Here is a 25,324-nt window from a genome sequence, read left to right as displayed (position 1 = left end):
AATATTAGTGAATACCACTGAGGCAGAGAGACACTGTAAGTAGGGAGAGTACGGAGAAACAAATCCTGTGCTAACAAGCCTCGTGACCTTTGTGTTAATCCATACGAGGGAGATAACGAAAATGGTGAACATGGTACAGGGAACTGCCAAAATAAAGGCAACAGCAACAAGTGTCTTAACCTCTCTGGGAAATGTGGGACGCTAGACATCATTCAAACAGTTTTAGAAACTTCAGAGTGTTTTCTATCCAAATCTACTAATTATATGCATATTCTAGCTTTTGGGCCTGAGTAGCAGGCATTTTTCTTTGGGCACACTTTTCATCCAAGCTACTCAATACTGCCCCCCTTTCCCAAAGAAGTTAATAGGGTGTTGGGCCACCACTAACTGCCAGAACAGCTTCAATGTGCCTTGGCATATATTCTATAAGTGTCTGGAACTCTATTGGAGGGATGCGACACCATTCTTCCATGAGAAATTCCATAGTTTTGTTGCTAAAGGAAAACACTCTCAGGTGCCACTCCAAAATCTCCCATAAGTGTTCAATTGGGTTGAGATCTGGTGACAGAGACGGCCGTGGCATATGGTTTACATCGTTTTCATGCTCATCAAACCATTCAGTGACCACTCTGTGGATGGGGGCATTATGTTGGAAGAGACCACTCCCATCAGAATAGATTCACCATAGGTTGCAGGTGATCACTCAGAATGGCCATGTATTTATTGGCGTTTACCTTGCCTTCTAAGGAGTTGAGTAGACCTAAACCATGCCAGGAAAATGCACCCCACACAGGGGTTAAAGCAACAACAACAAAAATCCCATGACTGAAATTTAAATCAATCTCAGATCGATTGTCTGGGGCCTGTTGGGGCTCGGGGGCAGTATTGAGACATTTTGAAAAAAATATGTGCCCATTTTTAACTGCCTCCTACACCAACTCAGAAGCTAGGATATGCATATTATTAACACATTCGGATAGAAAACACTCTGAATTTTCTAAAACAGTTTGAATGGTGTCTGTAAGTATAACAAAACTCATATTGCAGGCAAAAACCTGTGAAAAATAGATTTAAAAAAAAATGTGAATTTTGTGACTGTACTATTTAGTGTCATTGTTTTATAGATACCATAGTGAGAAAGGATTCATTTCGCAACACCTACGGCTTCCACTAGATGTCAACGATCTTTATAAAGTTGTTTGAAGCGTCTATGATAAACAGAGAGCAAATTAGAATCCAAGGAAGTTGACATGTCATCACTTCATTTTTTGCGCCTGCGCATAAATCTGAGAAACGTGAGTTTGTCATCATTGTTTATCTAGACATAGGATAGGTTGTGTGAAAATATTACTGATGTTTAACGTTAAAAATGGACCAAAAGATTAATGCTAAACAACATTTGACATGTTTGAACAAACATAAATAGATTATTTACTAGGTTTTTTTAGCTTTTCGGCGTGATTTTACACTCCCCCCACCACGTTTTGTGGGAGCATAATGAACGCTAAGTACTTGGTGTTATTTGGACATAAATTATGAACTTTGTCAAAAGAAACCACATTTGTTCCGGACCTGGGATGCCTTCCGGACCTGGGATCCCTGCCTTCTGATGGAGATAATCAAAGGTAAGGGGATATTTACAATGTTATTATCGATTTTAGATGATGCTAACTGTATAGCATAGCCTGTTGTTCTTAGCATAGCACCCCGTTTATTGCAAAATGTGATTTCCCAGTAAAGTTATTTTGAGATCTGGCCATTCGGTAGCAATTACGAGATGATAATATATTATTCTTTAAATGACAATATTATAATTTACCAATGTTTTCGAATAGTAATTTTGTTATGTTCACCGGAAGCATTTCAGAGAAGAAAAAAATCTGAATTTCACGCTACTGTAAAATGCTGTCTTTGGATATAAATATGAACTTGATGGAACAAAAAATGCATGTATTGTATAACATAATGTCCTAGGAGTGTCATCTGATGGAGATTGACAAAAGTTAGTGCATAATTCTAGCTGGTTTCTGCTTTTGGTGACGCCTGACCTTGAATTGAAAATGGATGTTTGTACTTTTGTGGCTATGTACTGTCCTAACATAATCTAACTTTATGCTTTTGCTGTAAAGCCTCTTTGAAAATCGAACAATGTGGTTAGATTAAGGAGATGTTTATCATTTAAATTGTGTAAAATAGTTGATTGTTTGAGAAATTGAAATTATTAGATTTTTGATGTTTTGAATTTCCAGCCTTGTTAGCAATCCCGACTCGGGGTTCATTGCTAACCTGTAGCCCCAACAGGTTCCTCCTTTTCATGTAAGAAAGTCATGACCATCATGCTTTTAGGGAAAGAGGATAATTTTGTACATGTATTAAACCTGCGAGTTTGACCAATTCCAGGCCCCTTGCTTGGGGGGTTGGATGGTCCTCCCAGGGATAATTTTTTACGTTGAAGGACTGAGAAGCTCAGTCCTGGTGTCTTATTTATTTATATTATTTTTCAAACAATAACAACTATACATAAACACAATAAACAGACAAACACATTTCTAACAACATCACACCTGCTCAGTCCCACTGCAACCATACAAATAAAATAAAATTGTATTTGTCACATGCGCCGAATACAACAGGTGTTGTTACTTACAAGCCCTTAACCAACAATGCAGTTTTAAGAAAATTGAGTTAAGAAAATATTAACTAAACAATAAAATAACAACAATGAGGCTATATACAGGGGGTACCGGTACTGAGTCAATGTGCAGGGGTCAGGTTAGTTGAGGTATGTCTCACAACCACACTCATCCTTCATCCCCCGGAACATTCCATTGCTTGTAGCACTATGCCATATGGCCTTAAACCGAACTGTTAGATTTATCTCTGTAGCACACATATACATTTGATTCATCCAGTGCCATAGTGATGGAGGATAATTTGATTTCCAGCTTTTAAGTACAGAAAAGTATGGTCCACCGCATTGGGTATCTCACCGCACCCCCATATGCCATGTCTTGAAATATGCTGATTGTAAGTTTAATTCTAATCTTTCTTTGTAAAACCTCTGACAGCCAACTTTCTAAGTCTGCCCATGACTTTTGGACTTTATAGCACTCCCAGAAGGCATGAATTATTGAGACCTTGTTAGTTTTACACTTAAGACATGACACTGCCATTGTGCTGTATAATTTGTGAATTTTGTTTCTTGTATAATACATTCTATACATTGGTTTATACTGGGTTTAAGTTGCATGCATTGGAAAATGTCTACATTGGTCAGTCAAAAATTGCTTTTGAAATCTGTGATGGAAATAATTGAACTTCCTATTACTAAGTTATTTACGGTTTCTATGCCTTTAGTTTTCCATGTGGGCCAATTCTGAAAAGCTATCAAAGGATTGTTTCATAGGGTTGTGTTTTTAGGGAATAATATTGGTTCTTGTAGAATACGTTTCATTTTCTTCCATATTGTTATAGCGTTCTTAACTATGAAGTTGTTAATGTTCTTAGATTTATCTTTTCAAAAATCGATGGCAAGGTGGTGCCTACAGACATGGCAGCTCTGCTTCTAGCTCCTAAGCAAATTTGCTAAGGATATTTTTTTGGTGTGTGCTGGTAACTCACCAGCATTACAACTTTCCCAAATTGGATCCTTTGTTCTTACCCCCCAGGGCAAATGAACTTATCCCAGAGGATGCTCCAAGATGCCGCTGGCGGAGAAGAGGTATTCGGAGTGGACTTCTAGTCCGACTCAGGAGTTGTGCACACCATCCACCGCTTCAGAGTATATTACTCGCTAATGTTCAGTCTCTGGACAATAAAGTAGACGAGCTCAGGGCGAGGATCTCCGTCCAGAGAGACATCAGGGACTGTAACATACCGTTTCATAGAATCATGGCTCACTCGGGATATACTGTCGCCTCCATACAGCCAGCTGGGTTCTCAGTACATCATGCAGACAGGAAAAAAGAACTCTCCGGGAAGAAGAAAGGCATGGTGTATGTTTCATGATAACATACAGAAACTCAAGTCCTTCTGTTCACCCAATCTAGAATACCTCAATCAAATGCCGACCGCATTACCTCCCAAGAGAATTCTCCTCGGTTAGTCACAGCCGTGTATATTCCCGCTCAAGCCGATACCACGACGGCCCTCAAGGAACTACACAGGACTTTCTGCAAACTGGAAACCACATATCCTGAGGCTGCATTTATTGTAGCTGGGGATTTAACAGAGCAAATTTGAGGAAAACGCTACTGAAGTTCTGTCAACACATTGACTGTAGTACTCGTTCTGGAAAAACACCTGACCCCTGCTAATCCTCCTTTCGAGATGCCTACAAGGCCCTCCCCAGCCCTCCCTTCGGCAAATCAGATTGCGACTCCATTTTGCTCCTTCCCTCCTATAGGCAAAAACTCAAACAGGAAGTACCCGTGCTAAAGTCTTTTCAACGCTGGTCTGACTAATCGGAATCCATGCTCCAAGATTGTTTTGATCACATGGACTGGGATATGTTCCGGGTAGCCTATGAGAATAACATTGGCGTATACATATACACGAGCTCAGGGCGACACGGTGACTGTTATTCCCACTGTGACTATTAAAACCTACCCAAACCAGAAACCATGGAAATATGACAGCATTCACACAAAACTGAAAGGGTGAACCACTGCATTTAACCATGGCAAGGTGACTCGGAATATGGTTGAATACAAACAGTGTAGTTATTCCCTCCGTAAGGCATTCAAACAGGAAAAATGTCAGTACAAAGAAAGTGGAGTTGCAATTCAACGGCTCAGACACGAGACATATGTGGCAGGGTCTACAGACAATCACGGATTACTAAGGGAAAACCAGTCACGGACACCGACGTCTTGCTACAGGACAAGCTAAACACCTTCTTCGCCCACTTTGAGGATAACACAGTGCCACCGACGTGGCTCGCTCACGAAGACTGTGGGCTCTCGTTCTCCGTGGCCGACGTGTGAGTAAGACATTTAAGCGTGTTAACCCTCACAAGTCTGCCGGCACAGACTGCATCCCTAGCCGCATCCTCAGAGCATGTGCAGACCAGCTGGCTGGAGTGTTTATGGACATATTCAATCTCTCCCTATCCCAGTCTACTGTCCCCACTTGCTTCATGATGTCCCAACATTGTTCCTGTACCCAAGAAAGCAAAGGCAACTGAACTAAAGTATTATTCTACATTTCTTTTTACAGCTTTTGATACGGTAGACTATTCCATTCTTGTGGGCTGGCTAAGGAGTATTGGTGTCTCTAAGGGGTCTTTGGCCTGGTTTGCTAACTACCCCTCTCAAAGAATGCAGTGTATAAAGTCAGAACATCTGCTGTCACCAAAGGGAATACCCAAAGACTCGATCCTAGGCCCCACGCTATTCTCAATTTACATCAACAACATAGCTCAGGCAGTAGGAAGCTCTCTAATCCATTTATATGCAGATGACACAGCCGTACACTCAGCTGGCCCCTCCCCGGGAATTTGTGTTAAACGCTCTACAACAAAGCGTTCTTAGTGTCCAACAAGCTTTCTCTGCGCTTAACCTTGTTCTGAACCCCTCCAAAACAAAGGTCATGTGGTTTGGAAAGAACGCCCCTCTCCCCACAGGAGGTAGTCACCTCATTAAAGTACTTGGGAGTATGGCTAGATGGTACACTGTCCTTTTCTCAGCACATATCAAAGCTGCAGGCTACAGCTAAATCTAGACTTGGTTTCCTCTATTGTAAATGCTCCTCTTTCACCCCAGCTGCCAAACTAACCCTGGTTCAGATGACCATCCTACTCATGCTAGATTACGGAGACGTAATTTATTGATCGGCAGATAAGGTTGCTCTCGAGAGCGGTTAGATGTTCTAAACCATTCGGACATCAGATTTGCCACCAATGCTCCTTAAAGAACACATCACTGCACTCTATACTCCTCTGTAAACTGGTCATCTCTATACACCCATCGCAAGACCCACTGGTTGATGCTTATTTATAAAACCCTCTTAGGCCTCACTCCCCCCTATCTGAGATATCTACTACAGCCCTCATCCAACACCCGTTCTGCCAGTCAAGTTCTGTTAACTTCTCTGGGCTACGTGTACCCGCGGTACACACTATCAACAGCCAGTGAAATATCAGGGCGGCAAATTCAAAACAACAAAATCTCATAATTCAAATTTCTCAAACATACAACTATTTTACACCATTTTAAAAGATACACTTCTCCTTAATCCAACCACATTGTCCGATTTCAAAAAGGCTTTACGGCGAAAGCGTAAAGTTAGATTATGTTAGGACAGAGCCTAAACAAGAAAAACCACACAGCCATTTTCCAAGCAGGAGAGGCGTCACAAAAACCAGAAATACAGCTAAAAGTAAGCACTAACCTTTGACGATCTTCATCAGATGACACTCCTAGGACTCAATGTTACACAATATAGTGGGGGAAAAAAGTATTTGATCCCCTGCTGATTTTGAAAATTTGCCCACTGACAAAGAAAGGATCAGTCTATAATTTTAATGGTAGGTTTATTTGAACAGTGAGAGACAGAATAACAACAAAAATATCCAGTAAAACGCATGTCCAAAATGTTAGAAATGAATTTGCATTTTAATGAGGGAAATAAGTATTTGACCCCCTCTCAATCAGAAAGATTTCTGGCTCCCAGATGTCTTTTATACAGGTAACGAGCTGAGATTGCTCCTAATCTCAGCTCGTTACCTGTATAAAAGACACCTGTCCACAGAAGTAATCAATCAATCAATCAGATTCCAAACTCTCCACCATGGCCAAGACCAAAGAGCTCTCCAAGGATGTCAGGGACAACATTGTAGACCTACACAATGCTGGAATGGGCTACAAGACCATCGCCAAGCAGCTTGGTGAAAAGGTGACCACATTTGTTGCAATTATTCGCAAATGGAAGAAACACAAAAGAACTGCCAATATCCCTAGGCTGGGGCTCCACGCAAGATCTCACCTCGTGGAGTAGCAATGATCATGAGAACGGTGAGGAATCAGCCCAGAACTACACGGGAGGATCTTGTCAATGATCTCAAGGCAGCTGGGACCATAGTCACCAAGAAAACAATTGGTAACACACTACGCCGTGAAGGACTGAAATCCTGCAGCGCCCGCAAGGTCCCCCTGCTCAAGAATACATATACATGCCCATCTGAAGTCTGCCAAAGAACATCTGAATGACTCAGAGGACAACTGGTGAAAGTGTTGTGGTCAGATGAGACCAAAATGGAGCTCTTTGACATCAACTCAACTCGCCGTGTTTGGAGGAGGAGGAAGGCTGCCTATGACCCCAAGAACACCATCTCCACCGTCAAACATGGAGGTGGAAACATTATGCTTTGGGGGTGTTTTTCTGCTAAGGGGACAGGACAACTTCACCGCATCAAAGGGACGATGGACGGGGCCATGTACCGTCAAATCTTGGGTGAGAACCTCCTTCCCTCAGCCAGGGCATTGAAAATGGGTCATGGATGGGTATTCCAGCATGACAATGACCAAAACACACGGCCAAGGCAACAAAGGAGTGGCTCAAGAAGAAGCACATTAAGTGGCCTAGCCAGTCTCCAGACCTTAATCCCATAGAAAATCTGTGGAGGGAGCTGAAGGCTCGAGTTGCCAAATGTCAGCCACGAAACCTTAATGACTTGGAGAAGATCTGCAAAGAGGAGTGGGACAAAATCCCTCCTGAGATGTGTGCAAACCTGGTGACCAACTACAAGAAATGCCTGACATCTGTGATTGCCAACAAGGGTTTTGCCACCAAGTACTATTTCATGTTTTGCAGAGGGGTCAAATACTTATTTCCCTCATTAAAATGCAAATCATTTAAAAAAAATGTTTACATGCGTTTTTCTGGATTTTTTTGTTGTTATTCTGTCTCTCACTGTTCAAATAAACCTACTATTAAAATTATAGACTGATCATTTCTTTGTAAGTGGGCAAACGTACAAAATCAGCAGGGGATCAAATACTTTTTTCCCCCCACTGTACATGTATCTTTTGTTCGATAAAGTTCATATTTATATCCAAAAACCCTATTTTACATTGGCGCGTGATGTTCAGAAAATATTTTGCCTCCAAAACTTCCGGTGAATGAGCACAAAAATTTACAAAAATACTCATCATAAACTTTGATAAAATATTAAATTGTTATTTAAAGAATTATAGATAAACATCTTAATGCAACCGCTGTGACAGATTTCAAAAAAGCTTCACGGGGAAAGCACACTTTGCAATCTGAGTACAGCGCTCAGAAAACAACAGCAGGCAATACAGACACCCGCCATTTTGGAGTCATCTAAAATCATAAATAGCACTATAAATATTCACTTACCTTTGATGATCTTCATCAGAATGTACTCTCAGGAATCACAGGTCCACAATAAATGTTGTTTTGTTCGATAAAGTCCATCATTATGTCCAAATACCTCCTTGTTGTTAGCGCGTTCAGTAAGCTACTCCAAATGTAGGAAGCGCGATGAAAATTTCACGACAAAAAGTCAAAAAAAGTTATATTTACGTTCGTAGAAACATGTCAAACGATGTATAGCATCAATCTTTAGGGCCTTTTTAACATAAATCTTCCATAATATTCCAACCGGACGATTCCAATGTCTTCAAAAACGTTATGGAACACAGCTACCTCTCACGTGAACACACGCCACTGAACTCATGTCATTTTCTGAGTCACCAACTTCAAGGCCTTCTTGTTCGCTCTCTGTTCACTGCAAAAGCCTGGAACAAGGTTCTAAAGACTGTTGACATCTAGTGGAAGCCTTAGGAAGTGCAAAATGAACCCTAAGTCACTGTGTGTTAGATAGGCAATGACTTGAAAAGACTACAAGCATCAGATTTCCCACTTCCTGGTTGGATTTTTCACAGGTTTTGCCTGCCATATGAGTTCTGTTATACTCACAGACATCATTCAAACAGTTTTAGAAACTTCAGAGTGTTTTCTATCCAAATCTACTAATAATATGCATATCCTACCTTCTGGCACAGACTAGCAGGGAGTTTAATTTGGGCACGTCATTCATCCTGAATTTTCGATCACTATCACTAAAAAGTTAAAGGTCCCCAAAGCACACACATCCCTGGGTCGCACGTCTTTTCAGTTCGCTGCAGCTAGCGACTGGAACGAGCTGCAACAAAACACTCAAACTGGACAGTTTTATCTTAATCTCTTAATTCAAAGACTCATGGACACACTGACAGTTGTGGCTACGTTGCGTGATGTATTGTTGTTCTCTACCTTCTTGCCCTTTGTGCTGTTGTCTGTCGAATAATGTTTGTACCATGTTGTGTTGCTACCATGTTGATGCCATGTGTTGCTACCATGCTGCTACCACGCTGTGTTGTCATGTGTTGCTGGCTTGCTATGTTGTTGTCTTAGTTCTCTCTTCATGTAGTGTTGTTTCTAATCGTGATGTCTGTTTTGTCCTATATTATTATTTTTAGCCCAGCCCCCATCCCCGCAGGAGGCCTTTTGGTAGGATGTCATTTTAAATTAGAATTTGTTCTTAACTTGTTATGGATAGGGGGCAGTATTTTCACGGCCAGATAAAAAACGTACCCGATTTAATCTGGTTATTACTCCTGCCCAGAATATGCATATAATTAGAAGCTTTGGATATAAAACACTCCAAGGTTTCTAAAACTGTTTGAATGGTGTCTGTGAGTATAACAGAACTCAAATGGCAGGCCAAAACCTGAGAAGATTCTGTACAGGAAGTACCCTGTCTGGCCATTTCTTGGCCTTCTTTGTCATCTCTATCCAAAACAGAGGATCTCTGCTGTAACGTGACACTTTCTAAGGCTCCCATAGGCTCTCAGAAGGCGCCAGAACGTTGAATGATGACTCTGCAGTTACTGGCTGAAAAACAGTAGCGCATTTGGTAAGTGGTCGATCTGAGAACAATGAGACGGGTGCGCGCATGCACGTGAAGAGTCCATTTTACTTTTTCAGTCTTTGAACGAAAACAACGACTCCCGGTCGGAATATTATCGCTTTTTTACGAGAAAAATCGCAAAAAAATTGATTTTAATCAGCGTTTGACATGCTTCGAAGTACGGTAATGGAATATTTTGAATTTTTTTGTCACGATACGCTTCCGCGCGTCACCCTTCGTTACCCTTCGGATAGTGTCTTGAACGCACAAACAAAATGCAGCTATTTGGATATAACTATGGATTATTTGGAACCAAACCAACATTTGTTGTTGAAGTAGAAGTCCTGAGAGTGCATTCTGACGAAGAACAGCAAAGGTAATCCAATTTTTCTTATAGTAAATCTGAGTTTGGTGAGTACCAAACTTGGTGGGTGTCAAATTAGCTAGCCCGTGATGGCGAGCTATCCACTCAGAATATTGCAAAATGTGCTTTCACCGAAAAGCTATTTTAAAATCGGACACCGCGATTGCATAAAGGAGTTCTGTATCTATAATTCTTAAAATAATTGTTATGTTTTTTGTGAACGTTTATCGTGAGTAATTTAGTAAATTCACCGGAAGTGTTCGGTGGGTATGCTAGTTCTGAACGTCACATGCTAATGTAAAAAAGCTGGTTTTTGATATAAATATGTACTTGATTGAACAAAACATGCATGTATTGTATAACATAATGTCCTAGGACTGTCATCTGATGAAGATCATCAAAGGTTAGTGCTGCATTTAGCTGTGGTTTTGGTTTTTGTGACATTATATGCTAGCTTGAAAAATGGGTGTCTGATTATTTCTGGCTGGGTACTCTGCTGACATAATCTAATGTTTTGCTTTCGTTGTAAAGCCTTTTTGAAATCGGACAGTGTGGTTAGATAAAGGAGAGTCTTGTCTTTAACCTGTTTGGGCTAGGGGGCAGTATTGAGAATTTTGGAAAAAATATGTGCCCATTTTTAACTGCCTCCTACACCAACTCAGAAGCTAGAATATGCATATTATTGTTCAGGTTTGGATAGAAAACACCCTAAAGTTTCTAAAACTGTTTGAATGGTGTCTGTGAGTATAACAGAACTCCTATGGCAGGCAAAAACCTGACAAGGTTTCATGCAGGAAGTGGCCTGTCTGACAAGGAGTCGTGCGTCTTTGCATCTGTTTATTGAAGAGTAAGGATCTTAGCTGTAACGTGACAATTCCCAGGGCTCCAATAGGCTCTCAGAACCCGGGAAAAACCTGAACGATGACGAGGCAGCCTCTGGCTGAAACAGATTATCGCCTTATCCAAGTGGCCAATCAGAGGACCATTGAATGAGGCGCATGCACGATTCGCCCCCGTGGAGAAATTTCATTCGGCTGTTTAGCTTATTGCAGATTCCCGGTCGGAATATTATCGCTTTTCTACGAGATAAATGGCATAAAAATTGGTTTTAAACAGCGGTTGACATGCTTCGAAGTACGGTAATGGAATATTTAGACATTTTTTGTCACGCCATGCGCACGACCGTTATTTACCATTCGTATAGTGTCTAGAACGCACGAACAAAACAGAGGATATTTGGATATAACGATGGATTATTTGGGACCAAACCTACATTTGTTATTGAAGTAGAAGTCCTGGGAGTGCATTCTGACGAAGAACAGGAAAGGTAAGAACATTTTTCTTATAGGAAATAGGATTTTGGTGAAGGCTAATCTTGCCGGATGTCTAAATAGCTAGCCGTGATGGCTGGGCTATGTACTTAGAATATTGCAAAATGTGCTTCATCCGAAAAGCTATTTTAAAATCGGACATAGAGTGCATAGAGGAGTAATGTATCTATAATTCTTAAAATAATTGTTATGCTTTTTGTGAACGTTTATCGTGAGTAATTTAGCAAACTGTTAGTAAATTCCCCGGAAGTTTGCGGGGGGTATGCTTTTTCTGAACGTCACATGCTAATGTAAAAAGCTGTTTTTTGATATAAATATGAACTTGATTGAACAGACATGCATGTATTGTATAACATAATGTCCTAGGTGTGTCATCTGATGAAGATCATAAAAGGTTAGTGCTGCATTTAGCTGTGGTTTGGGTTTTTGTGACATTATATGCTAGCTTGAAAAATGGGTGTCTGATTATTTCTGGCTGGGCACTCTCCTGACATAATCTAATGTTTTGCTTTCGTTGTAAAGCCTTTTTGAAATCGGACAGTGTGGTTAGATTAAGGAGAGTCTTGTCTTTAAATAGCTGTAAAATAGTCATATGTTTGAGAAATTTAAGTAATAGTATTTCAAACGATTCAAAAATCGCGCCACTGAATTCAGGTGGCTGTTACGTAGGTGGGACGAATTCGTCCCGCCTTGCCCATAGAGGTTAAAATGGTGTAAAATAGTCATATGTTTGAAAAATGGAAGTTTTCGGATTTTCGAGGAGTTTGTATTTCGCGCCACGCCCTATCATTGGATATTGGAGTGGTGTTCCGCTAGCGGAACGTCTAGATGTAAGATTAACTGACTTGCATAGTTTAATAAAGGTGAAATAAAAATAAAATGACTATCCCCCCGTAGCACTCACTTGTCATCATGAAGCGTTTGAGGCTAGTTAAGGATCATATCACCTTAACCCACTGTTCCTAGGCCATCATTGAAAATAAGAATTTGTTCTTAACTGACTTGCCTAGTTAAATAAAGGTAAAATAAAAAAAATAAACACCCTAGACCCACTCCAATTTGCTTACCGCCCCAATAGATCCACAGACGATGCAATGGCCATCGCAATGCACACTGCTGTATCCCATCTGTACAAGAGGAATACCTACATACGAATGCTGTTCATTGACTATAGCTCAGCATTCAACACCATAGTACCCTCCAAGCTCATCATTAAGCTCGGGGCCCTGGGTCTGTGCAATTGGGTCCTGGACTTCCTGATGTGCCACTCCCAGGTGGTGAAGGTAGGAAACAACACCTCCAGTTCGCTGATCCTCAACACAGGGGGCACACAAGCATGCATGCTCATTCCCCCTCCTGTACTCCCTGTTCACCAATGACGCACGCCTCCAACACAATTATCAAGATTGCAGACGACACAATCAGACGACCTGATTACAAACAATGACGATACAGCCTACAGGGAGGAGATGAGGGCCCTGGCGGAATGGTGCCAGGAAAATAACCCCTCCTTCAACGTCAACAAAATAAAGGAGATGATCGTGGACTTCCCGTGTAGCTCAGTTGGTAGAGCATGGTGTTTGCAACGCCAGGGTTGTGGGTTTGATTCCCACGGGGGACCAGTACGGAAAAACAATGTATGAAATGTATGCATTCACTACTGTAAGTCGCTCTGGATAAGAGCGTCTGCTTAAATGACTAAAATGTAAATGTAACTTCAGGAAACAGCAGAGGGAGCACATCGACAGGACCGAAGTGGAGAAGGTGGAAAGCTTCAAGTTCCTTGGTGTACACATCACTGACAATCTGAAATGGTCCACCCACACAGACAGGTGGCTGCAGAAATTCGGCTTGGCCCCTAAGACCCGCACAAACTTTTACAGATGCGCATCCTATCGGGCTGTATCACTGCATGGCAACTGCATCGCTTGCAACCGCAGATCTCTCCAGAGGGTGGTGCGGTCTGCATCACCGTGGGCACACTGCCTGCCCTCCAGGACACCTACAACACCCGATGTCACAGGAAGGCCAAAAAGATCATCAAGAATAACATCCACCTGAGCCGCTGCCTCTTCAACCCACTATCATCCAGAAGGTGATGGCAGTACAGGTGCATCAAAGCTGGGACAGAGGGACTGAAAAACAGCTTCTGTCTCAAGGCCATCAGACTGTTAAAAAAACATCACTAGCATGCTACCACCCGGTTACTCAACCCTGCACCTTAACCTGTTGAGTATAGGGGGCAGTATTTTCACGGCCGGATGAAAAACGTACCCAAATTAAACTGCCTCCTACTCAGAAGGTAGGATATGCATAGTATTAGTAGATTTGGATAGAAAACACTATGACGTTTCTAAAACTGTTTGAATGACGTCTGTGAGTATAACAGAACTCATATGGCAGGCAAAAACCTGAGAAAAATCCAACCAGGAAGTTTGACCTCATATGGTTGTTGTCATTTCAAATTATGTTCTATCTAAACTACAGTGTCTGTGATGTCATATTGCACTTCGTAAGGCTTCCACTAGATGTCAACAGTCATTAGAACCTTGTTTGAGGCTTCTACAATGCAATTTGATTGAATAATACCCGGAACAGTAAGTGGTCGACCTGGTGTCATTGACTTACCTCGTGCGCACTCACGTAGGGCTAGCCATTTTTATTTTTCTTCTGTAAAGAATCTGCTATTGTCCGGTTGGAATATTATCGAAATTCTACGTTAAAAACACCCTAAAGATTGATTGTGAACATGGTTTGACATGTTTCTACAAACGCTGAGGGAACTTTATAACTTTTCGTCGACGGTGGATAGATGCATTTTGGAATGGTGATCTGGACGCGTCATCAAAAAGGATTTATTTCGACATAAATTATGGACTTTATCGAACAAATGAACATTTCTTGTGGAAGTGGGAGACCTTCCGAGTGCATTCAGCCGAACATCAGCAAAGGTAAGATAATATTTTTAACATATTTCAGCGTTTTGTGGATGCCGTGGCTGGACGGCTGGCTAACTGAATAACTTGGGGCTCAGTACTCAGAATATTGAACAATGTGCTTTCTCTGTAAAGTTATTTTGAAATCTGACAAAGCGGTTGCATAAATGAATAGTTCATCTATACTTCTTTAATTAATTGTTATATATTTTGTCCAGGTTTATGATGACTATTTCTGTAAATTATGGTGCCCATTCACCGGACATTCACCGGGTGAATACATTTTCTGAACGTCACGCGCCAATGTAAAATGTTTTTGGGGATATAAATATGAACTTGATGGAACAAAAAATGTATGCATTGTCTAACATAATGTCCTAGGAGTGTCATCTGATGAAGATCGTCAAAGGTTAGTGCATAATTTTTGCTGGTTTTGTGCTTTTGGACGGCTACCCTTGCTTGGAAAATGGCTGTCCTTGCTTGGAAAATGGCTGTGTTTTTTTTTTTGTTGCTGTGGTGGGATCCTAACATAATCTAATGTTTTACTTTCGCTGTAAAGCCTTTTTGAAAATCGGACAACACGGTTGGATTCAGGAGAGGTTTATCTTTCAAATGGTGTAAAATAGTCGTATGTTTGAGAAAATTGAATTGTGGTATTTTAGTTGTTTTTGTATTTCGCGCCATGCGATCCCATTGGCTGTTGGCTTGGGGTTCCGCTAGCGGAACGCCTAGATGTAAGAAGTTAAGAGGCTGCTGCTTTATGAACATAGAATCACTGGCCACTTTAATAATGGAACATTAGTTACCTTAATAATGTTTACATACTGCTTAACTTATCTCATGTGTATATACTGTATTCTATTCTACAGTATTTTTGTCAATATCATTGCTCCTCTTAATACTTATATATTTCTGAACTCAATTCTTTTACTTTTAGATTTGTGTGTATTGTTAGATACTACTGCACTGTGGGAGCTAGGAACACAAGCATTTCACTATACCCGCAATCATATCAACAACAAAAAAATGTGTATGTGACCAATACAATTTGATTTGAAAATAGACTTACTGAAGGTTCAGAGGATTAGCATGCGCATCTTCAATATGTACTGATTGTTCCTCTTTAGTTCATTTAACAATATATTGCAAGTAAAAGCTTGGGTGGCGAGTTGATACAATTCCAAGTCCGGAAATTTAGGAAGATGTAAAACTTAATTTATTATATGAGTTTAACTTGCCCACATAAAGTCTGTTATAGCAGAGTTTACTTTTTTAACCTCTATGGGCTAGGTGGGACGCTTGCGTCCCACCTACGTAACAGCCACTGGCAGCCTGTGGCGCGATTTACAAAACCTTAAAAATCCTATTACTTCAATTTCTCAAACATATGACTATTTTACAGCTATTTAAAGACAAGACTCTCGTTAATCTAACCACACTGTCCGATTTCAAAAAGGCTTTACAACGAAAGCAAAACATTAGATTATGTCAGCAGAGTACCAAGCCAGAAATAATCAGACACCCATTTTTCAAGCCAGCATATAATGTCACCAAAACCCAGAAGACAGCTAAATGCAGCACTCACCTTTGATGATCTTCATCAGATGACAACCCTAGGACATTATGTTATACAATACATGCATGTTTTGTTCAATCAAGTTCATATTTATATCAAAAACCAGCTTTTTACATTAGCATGTGACGTTCAGAACTAGCATACCCCCGCAAACTTCCGGGAATTCGCTAACATTTTACTAAATTACTCACGATAAACGTTCACAAAAAGCATAACAATTATTTTAAGAATTATAGATACAGACCTCCTCTATGCACTCGATATGTCCGATTTTAAAATAGCTTTTTGGTGAAAGCACATTTTGCAATATTCTAAGTACATAGCCCAGGCATCACGGGCTCGCTTATTTAGACACCCGGCAAGTTTAGCACTCACCATAATCATATTTACTATTATAAAAGTTTGATTACCTTTTGTTGTCTTCGTCAGAATGCACACCCAGGACTGCTACTTCAATAACAAATGTTGGTTTGGTCCAAAATAATCCATCGTTATATCCGAATAGCGGCGTTTTGCTCGTGCGTTCCAGACACTATCCGAAATAGTAAAGAAGTGTCGCGCGCATGGCGCAATTCGTGACAATAAAATTCTAAATATTCCATTACCGTACTTCGAAGCATGTCAACCGCTGTTTACAATCAATTTTTACGCCATTTTTCTCGTGAGAAAGCGATAATATTCCGACAGGGAATCTCCTTTTCGGCAAACAGAGGAAAAAATCCCAAAGGCGGGGGCGGTCGGGTCACGCGCATAAGCCCAGTGTCCCTTGATCGGCCACTTGAGAAAGGCGATAATGTGTTTCAGCCTGGGGCTGGAATGACGACATTCTGTTTTTTCCCGGGCTCTGAGCGCCTATGGACGACGTGGGAAGTGTCACGTTAGAGCAGAGATCCTTAGTAAATGATAGAGATGGAAAAGAAGTTCAAGAAATGGTCAGACAGGCCACTTCCTGTAAAGGAATCTCTCAGGTTTTGACCTGCCATTTGAGTTCTGTTATACACAGACACCATTCAAACAGTTTTAGAAAATTTAGGGTGTTTTCTTTCCATATGTAATAAGTATATGCATATTCTAGTTACTGGGTAGGAGTGGTAACCAGATTAAATCGGGTATGTTTTTTATCCAGCCGTGTCAATACTGCCCCCTAGCCCTAACAGGTTAAAGAATGTCTTTGGTGGAGGTAATTGATATTACAGAGAATAAATATAAAAACGTTTGAATGCATGTCATTCTGAAAAGGTTTATTCTAACAGTAAGATTCATGGGAAGATTGCTTCATTTAACTAGATCTGCTTTAATCCTGTTGAGTAATGGGATAAAGTTACCTTTAAATATTTGTTGTTTGTTGTCACTTATTAAACATCATAAGTGTTAGATATTTTTGTGGTCCATGAGATATTATTTTTCCTATTGCCATTATTTCAATTTTTTCCCATGTAAATTTTATATCCTGAGATTTTTGAGTATTCTGAAAGTTTTCAATATTAGTCAGGTATATCAGGAGATCGTTGGCAAATAAATGTAGTTTATATTCATGTTTACCAATACTGATACCTGTTATGTTTGGGTCCTGTCTCAGTTCAATTGCCAAAGCAAACAGGAGTGGGGAGAGAAGACATCCCTGTCTTGTGCCCCTTTCTAAAGCAAATTCATCAAATAATGTATTATTGGTTTATATTTTTGCTTCTGGATATTTATATAATATTTTTATGAAACGTATTGTTTCAGCTGGAAAGTTGAAGGCTTCCAAAGTTTTGAATAGAAAAAAGGCCCTTCAAGATGGTCGAAAGCAGTGTTACGAGACTGTTCTTGAGACGACAGAGTGTCTTGGTCTCGTCTCGGTGTCAGATACATTTGTACTCGGTCTTGATTCTATTTTCTTCCCGAGACCAGCCGAGATCAGTGGAGTAAAAAACTAAATTATCAATTTCCATTCAGTCAGAGAAAAAAGACGCTTTGCCAGGCCAAATATACACTCCTTTCTTGAAACACTAATATCTTAAGTCTTCATATCTACACTGAACAAAAATATAAACTCAACATGTAAATGTTGGTCCCATTGTATATGAGCTGAAAAAAACATGCCAGAAATGTTCCATAAGCACAAAATGCTTATTTCTCTCAAATGTTTTTACATCCCTACTAGTGAGTATTTCTTCAGGAATGACGGCCAGAGCAGTTGCCAGACAATTTAATGTTCATTTCTCTACCATAAGCTGCCTTTAACGTTGTCTTAGAAAATGTGGCAGTATGTCCAACTGGCCTCACAACCGCTTGCGTCGTGTGAGCGACCGGTTTGCTGATGTCAACATTGTGAACAGAGTGCCCCATGGTGGCAGTGGGATTACAGTATGGACAGGCAAAAGCTACGAACAACGAACCAAATTCCAATTTATTGATATCAATTTGAATGCACAGAGATACCGTGACGAGATCCTGAGACCCATTTTCGTGCTATTCATCCGCCGCCGTCACCTCATGTTTCAGCATGATAATGCACGCATGGATCTGTACACAAATACTGGAAGCTGAAAATGTCCCAGTTCTTCCATGGCCTGCATACTCACGAGACATCACCCATTGAGCATGTTTAGGATGCTCTGAAATGACAAGTATGACAGCGTGTTCCAGTTCCTGCCAATATCCAGGAACTTCGCACAGCCATTGAACAGGAGAGGGACAACATTCCACAGAGAGTGGAAAAAAAATTGTAGACCACAAGTCTGGTTCATCCTTGGGAGCAATTTCCAAACACCTGAAGGTACAACGTCCATCTGTACAAACAATAGTACGCAAGTATAAACACCATGGGACCACACAGCCGTCATACCGCTCAGGAAGGAGTTGTGTTCGGACTCCTAGAGATGAAAGTACTTTGTGAAGATGCTGGAGGAAACAGGTACAAAAGTATCTATATCCACAGTAAAACGAGTTCAATATCGACATAACCTGAAAGGCCGCTCAGCAAGGAAGAAGCTACTGCTCCAAAACCGCCATTAAAAGCCAATACTACGGTTTGCAACTGCACATGGGGACAAAGATCGTACTTTCTGGAGAAATGTCCTCTGGTCTGAAGACACAAAAATACAACTGTTTGGCCATAATGACCATCGTTATGTTTGGAGGAAAAAGGGGGAGGCTTGCAAGCCGAAGAACACCATCCCAACCGTGAAGCACAGGTGTGGCAGCATCATGTTGTGGGGGTGCTTTGCTGCAGGAGGGACTGGTGCACTTCACAAAATAGATGGCATCATGAGGTAGGAAAATTATGTGAATATATTGAAGCAACATCTCAAGATATCAGTCAGGAAGTTAAAGCGTGGTCGCAAATGGGTCTTCCAAATGGACAATGACCCCGAGCATACTTCCAAAGTTGTGACAAAATGGCTTAAGGACAACAAAGGTATTGGAGTGGATATCACAAAGCCCTGACCTCAATCCTATAGAAAATATGTCATCAGAACTGAAAAAGTGTGTGCGAGCGAGGAGTCCTACAAACCTGACTCAGTTACACCAGCTCTGTCCCGAGGAATGGGCCAAAATTCACCCAACTTATTGTGGGAAACTTGTGGAAGGCTACCCGAAACGTTCAACTCTCCGAGTTGGGCATCTCCGGCGCGGCCCACGCTTGGATTGCATCCTACCTGACAGGTCGCTCCTACCAGGTGGCGTGGCGAGAATCTGTCTCCGCACCATGCGCTCTCACCACTGGTGTCCCCCAGGGCTCTGTTCTAGGCCCTCTCCTATTCTCGCTATACACCAAGTCACTTGGCTCTGTCATATCCTCACATGGTCTCTCCTATCATTGCTATGCAGACGACACACAATTAATCTTCTCCTTTCCCCCTTCTGATAACCAGGCGGCGAATCACATCTCTGCATGTCTGTCAGACATATCAGTGTGGATGACGGATCACCAGCTCAAGCTGAACCTCGGCAAGACGGAGCTGCTCTTCCTCCCGGGGAAGGACTGCCCGTTCCATGATCTCGCCATCACGGTTGACAACTCCCTTGTGTCCTCCTCCCAGAGTGCTAAGAACCTTGGCGTGATCCTGGACAACACCCTGTCGTTCTCCACTAACATCAAGGCGGTGACCCGATCCTGTAGGTTCATGCTCTACAACATTCGCAGAGTACGACCCTGCCTCACACAGGAAGCGGCGCAGGTCCTAATCCAGGCACTTGTCATCTCCCGTCTGGATTACTGCAACTCGCTGTTGGCTGGGCTCCCTGCCTGTGCCATTAAACCCCTACAACTCATCCAGAACGCCGCAGCCCGTCTGGTGTTCAACCTTCCCAAGTTCTCTCACGTCACCCCGCTCCTCCGCTCTCTCCACTGGCTTCCAGTTGAAGCTCGCATCCGCTACAAGACCATGGTGATTGCCTACGGAGCTGTGAAGGGAACGGCACCTCCATACCTTCAGGCTCTGATCAGGCCCTACACCCAAACAAGGGCACTGCGTTCATCCACCATTGGCCTGCTGGCCCCCCTACCTCTGAGGAAGCACAGTTCCCGCTCAGCCCAGTCAAAACTGTTCGCTGCTCTGGCACCCCAATGGTGGAACAAGCTCCCTCACGACGCCAGGACAGCGGAGTCAATCACCACCTTCCGGAGACACCTGAAACCCCACCTCTTTAAGGAATACCTAGGATAGGATAAAGTAATCCTTCTAAACCCCCCCCTTAAAAGATTTAGATGCACTATTGTAAAGTGGTTGTTCCACTGGATATCATAAGGTGAATGCACCATTTTGTAAGTCGCTCTGGATAAGAGCGTCTGCTAAATGACTTAAATGTAAATGTAAATGTTTGACCCAAGTTAAACAATTGAAAGGCAATGCTTCCAAATACTAATTGAGTGTATGTAAACTTCTGACCCACTGGGAATATGATGAAAGAAATAAAAGCTGAAATAAATCATTCTCTCTACTATTATTCTGACATTTCACATTCTTCAAATAAAGTGGTAATCCTAACTGACCTAAGACAGGGCATTTTTACTAGGATTAAATGTCAGGAATTGTGCAAAACTGAGTTTAACCTGTTATAGATAGGGGGCAGTATTTTCACAGCCGGATAAAAAACGTACCCGATTTAATCTGATTATTACTCCTGCCCAGAAACTAGAATATGCATATAATTATTAGCTTTGGATAGAAAACACTCCAAAGTTTCTAAAACTGTTTGAATGGTGTCTGTGAGTATAACAGAACTCATTTGGCAGGCCAAAACCTGAGAAGATTCCATGCAGGAAGTGGCCTGTCTGACCATTTCTTGCCCTTCTTCATTATCTCTATCCATTACAGAGGATCTCTGCTGTTACGTGACACTTCCTACGGCTCCCATGGGCTCTCAGAAGGCGGCAAAAAGCTGAATCGTGGCTTTGCAGGCTCTGGTTGAAACAAAGTAGCACGTCTGGGTAGTGGCTGCTCACAGTACTGTGAGACTCAGGTGCGTGCCCGCGTCGACAGAATGCTTTGTTTTCTTTCGTCTGTTTACCTAAACGCACATTCCCGGTCGGAATATTATCGCTTTTTTACGAGAAAAATGGCCTAAAAATTTATTTTAAACAGCGGTTGACATGCTTCGAAGTACGGTAATGGAATATTTAGAAATCTTTTGTCACGAATTGCGCCATGCTCGTGACCCTTATTTACACTTCGGATAGTGTCTTGAACGCACGAACAAAACGCCGCTATTTGGATATAACGATGGATTATTTTGGACCAAACCAACATTTGTTATTGAAGTAGCAGTCGTGGGAGTGCATTCTGACGAAGACAACAAAGGTAATCAAACTTTTGTAATAGTAAATCGGAGTTTGGTCAGGGCTAAACTTGGTCGGTGTCTAAATGGCTAGCCGTGATGGCTGGGCTATCTACTGAGAATATTGCAAAATGTGCTTTCACCGAAAAGCTATTTTAAAATCGGACATATCGAGTGCATAGAGGAGTTCTGTATCTATAATTCTTAAAAGAATTGTTATGTTTTTTGTGAACGTTTATCGTGAGTAATTTAGTAAATTCACCGGATGTTTGCGGGGGGTATGCTAGTTCTCAACGTCACATGCTAATGAAAAAAAGCTGGTTTTTGATATAAATATGAACTTGATTGAACAAAACATGCATGCATTGTATAACATAATGTCCTAGGGTTGTCATCTGATGAAGATCATCAAAGGTTAGTGCTGCATTTAGCTGTGGTTTTGTTTTTTTGTGACATTATATGGGGGGGGGGGGTCGCAGCGAGATGATGATGCAGCACTCCATCACTCTCCTCCTTGGTCAAATAGCCCTTACACAGCTTGGAGATGTGTTGGGTCATTGTCCTGTTGAAAAACAAATGATAGTCCCACTAAGCGCCAACCAGATGGGATGGCGTATCGCTGCAGAATGCTGTGATAGCCATTCTGGTTAAGTGTGCCTTGAATTTTTAATAAATCACTGACACCAGCAAAGCACCCTTTCTTCACGGTGGGAACCACACATGCGGCGATCATCCTTTCACCTATTCTGCGTCTCACAAAGACACGGTGGTTTGAACCAAAAATCTCAAATTTGGACTCATCAGACCAAAGGACAGATTTCCACTGGTCTAATGTCCATTGCTTGTCTTTCATGGCCCAGGCACGTCTCTTCTTATGACTGGTGTCCTTTAGTAGTGTTTCTTTGCAGCAGTTCGACCCATGAAGGCCTGATTCAAGCAGTCTCCTCTGAACAGGTGATGTTGAGATGTGTCTGTTACTTGAACTCTGTGAAGCATTTATTTGCGCTGCAATTTCTGAGGTTGGTAACTCTAATGAACTTATCCTCTGCAGCAGAGGTAACTCTTCGTCTTCTTTACCTGTGGCGGTCCTCATGAGAGCCAGTTTCATCTTAGCGCCAGATGCTTTTGCGCCTGCATTTCAAGAAACTTTAAATGTTCTCGAAATTTTCAGAAGGTAGTGATGGACTGTCGTTTCTAATTGCTTATTTGCTCTGTTCTTAAAAAAAAAAAATATTGGTCACATACACGTGTTTAGCAGATGTTTTTACAGGTGTAGCGAAATGCTTGTGTTTATAGCTCCGACAATGCAGTAATATCTAACAATTTCACAACATTTACCCAATACACACAAATCTAAGGAAGGGTGTCAGAGCGGCATAGACAAAGATACAGTATATACAATTGAAGTCGGAAGTTTATATACACCTTAGCCAAATACATTTAACCTCTTACATCTAGACGTTCCGCTAGCGGAACACCTGCTCCAATATCCAATGATGGGCGTGGCGCGAAATACAAACTCCTCTAAAATCCGAAAACTTCCATTTTTCAAACATATGACTATTTTACACCATTTTAAAGACAAGACTCTCGTTAATCTAACCACACTGTCTGATTTCAAAAAGGCTTTACAACGAAAGCAAAACATTAGATTATGTCAGCAGAGTACCCAGCCAGAAATAATCAGACACCCATTTGTCAAGCTAGCATATAATGTCACAAAAACCAAAACCACAGCTAAATGCAGCACTAACCTTTGATGATCTTCATCAGATGACACTCCTAGGACATTATGTTATACAATACATGCATGTTTTGTTCAATCGAGTACATATTTATATCAAAAACCAGCTTTTTACATTAGCATGTGACTAGCATGTGACTAGCATTCCCACCGAACACTTCCGGTGAATTTACTAAATTACTTACGATAAACGTTCACAAAAAACATAACAATTATTTTAAGAATTATAGATACAGAACTCCTTTATGCAATCGCTATGTCCGATTTTAAAATAGCTTTTCGGTGAAAGCACATTTTGCAATATTCTCAGTAGATAGCCCAGCCATCACGGCTAGCCATTTAGACACCGACCAAGTTTAGCCCTGACCAAACTCCGATTTACTATTACAAAAGTTTGATTACCTTTGTTGTCTTCGTCAGAATGCACTCCCAGGACTTCTACTTCAATAACAAATGTTGGTTTGGTCCAAAATAATCCATCGTTATATCCGAATAGCGGCGTTTTGTTAGTGCGTTCCAGACACTATCCGAAATGGTAAATCAGGGTCGCGAGCATGGCGCAATTCGTGACAAAAAAATTCTAAATATTACATTACCGTACTTCGAAGCATGTCAACCGCTGTTTAAAATCAATTTTTATGCCATTTTTCTCGTAAAAAAAACGATAATATTCCGACCGGGAATCTCCTTTTAGGTAAACAGAAGAAAGAAAACAAAGCATTCTGTTGACGCGGGCACGAGCCTGAGTCTCACAGTACTGTAACCAGCCACTACCCAAACGCGCTACTTTTTTTCAGCCAGAGCATGCAAAGCCACGATTCAGCTTTTTGCCGCCTTCTGAGAGCCCATGTGAGCCGTAGGAAGTGTCACGTAACAGCAGAGATCCTTTGTAATGGATAGAGATGGCAAAGAAGGCCAAGAAATGGTCAGACAGGGTACTTCCTGTACAGAATCTTCTCAGGTTTTGACCTGCCATTTGAGTTCTGTTATACTCACAGACACCATTCAAACAGTTTTAGAAACTTTGGAGTCTTTTCTATCCAAAGCCAATAATTATATGCATATTCTAGTTACTGGGCAGGAGTAGTAACCAGATTAAATCGGTACGTTTTTTATCCAGCCGTGTCAATACTGCCCCCTAGCCCTAACAGGTTAAAATCAATTTTTATGCGATTTTTCTCGTAAAAAAGCGATAATATTCCGACCGGGAAACCCTGTTTTGTTCAAAGACTGAAAATGTAAACATGGGGTCGTCTCGTGCACGCGCGCACCAGTCTCATTGTTCTCAGATCGACCACTTACCAAATGCGCTACTGTTTTTCAGCCAGAGACTGGAGAGTCATCATTCAACGTTCTGCCGCCTTCTGAGAGCCTATGGGAGCCGTAGAAAATGTCACGTTTCAGCAGAGATCTTTTGTTTTGGATAGAGATGATCAGGTTTTGGCCTGCCATATGAGTTCTGTTATACTCACAGACACCATTCAAACAGTTTTAGAAACGTTAGAGTGTTTTCTATCCAAATCAAACAATTATATGCATATTCTAGTTACTGGGCAGGAGTAGTAACCAGATTAAATCGGGTACGTTTTCTTTATCCGGCCGTGCAAATACTGCCCCCTATCCCCAACAGGTTAACCATACCACGTGGTTAAACTCTTAGACTATCGATACCGACAGAATAAGAACAAGTC

General features: G+C 41.4%; 1 protein-coding gene across 13 annotated transcripts in view; it reads right to left on the bottom strand.

The window, feature by feature from the left end:
- Positions 1-25,324, bottom strand: part of LOC106587004 (far upstream element-binding protein 3) — a 102,388-nt gene that overhangs the window by 34,705 nt on the left and 42,359 nt on the right. The gene's annotated exons all lie outside the window — the stretch shown is intronic.

This window comes from Salmo salar, chromosome ssa26, assembly GCF_905237065.1.
Source record: "Salmo salar chromosome ssa26, Ssal_v3.1, whole genome shotgun sequence".
NCBI lineage: Eukaryota > Metazoa > Chordata > Actinopteri > Salmoniformes > Salmonidae > Salmo > Salmo salar.
Note: the sequence above shows the minus strand (reverse complement) of the source record. Positions and strands in the feature narration are given on the sequence as shown.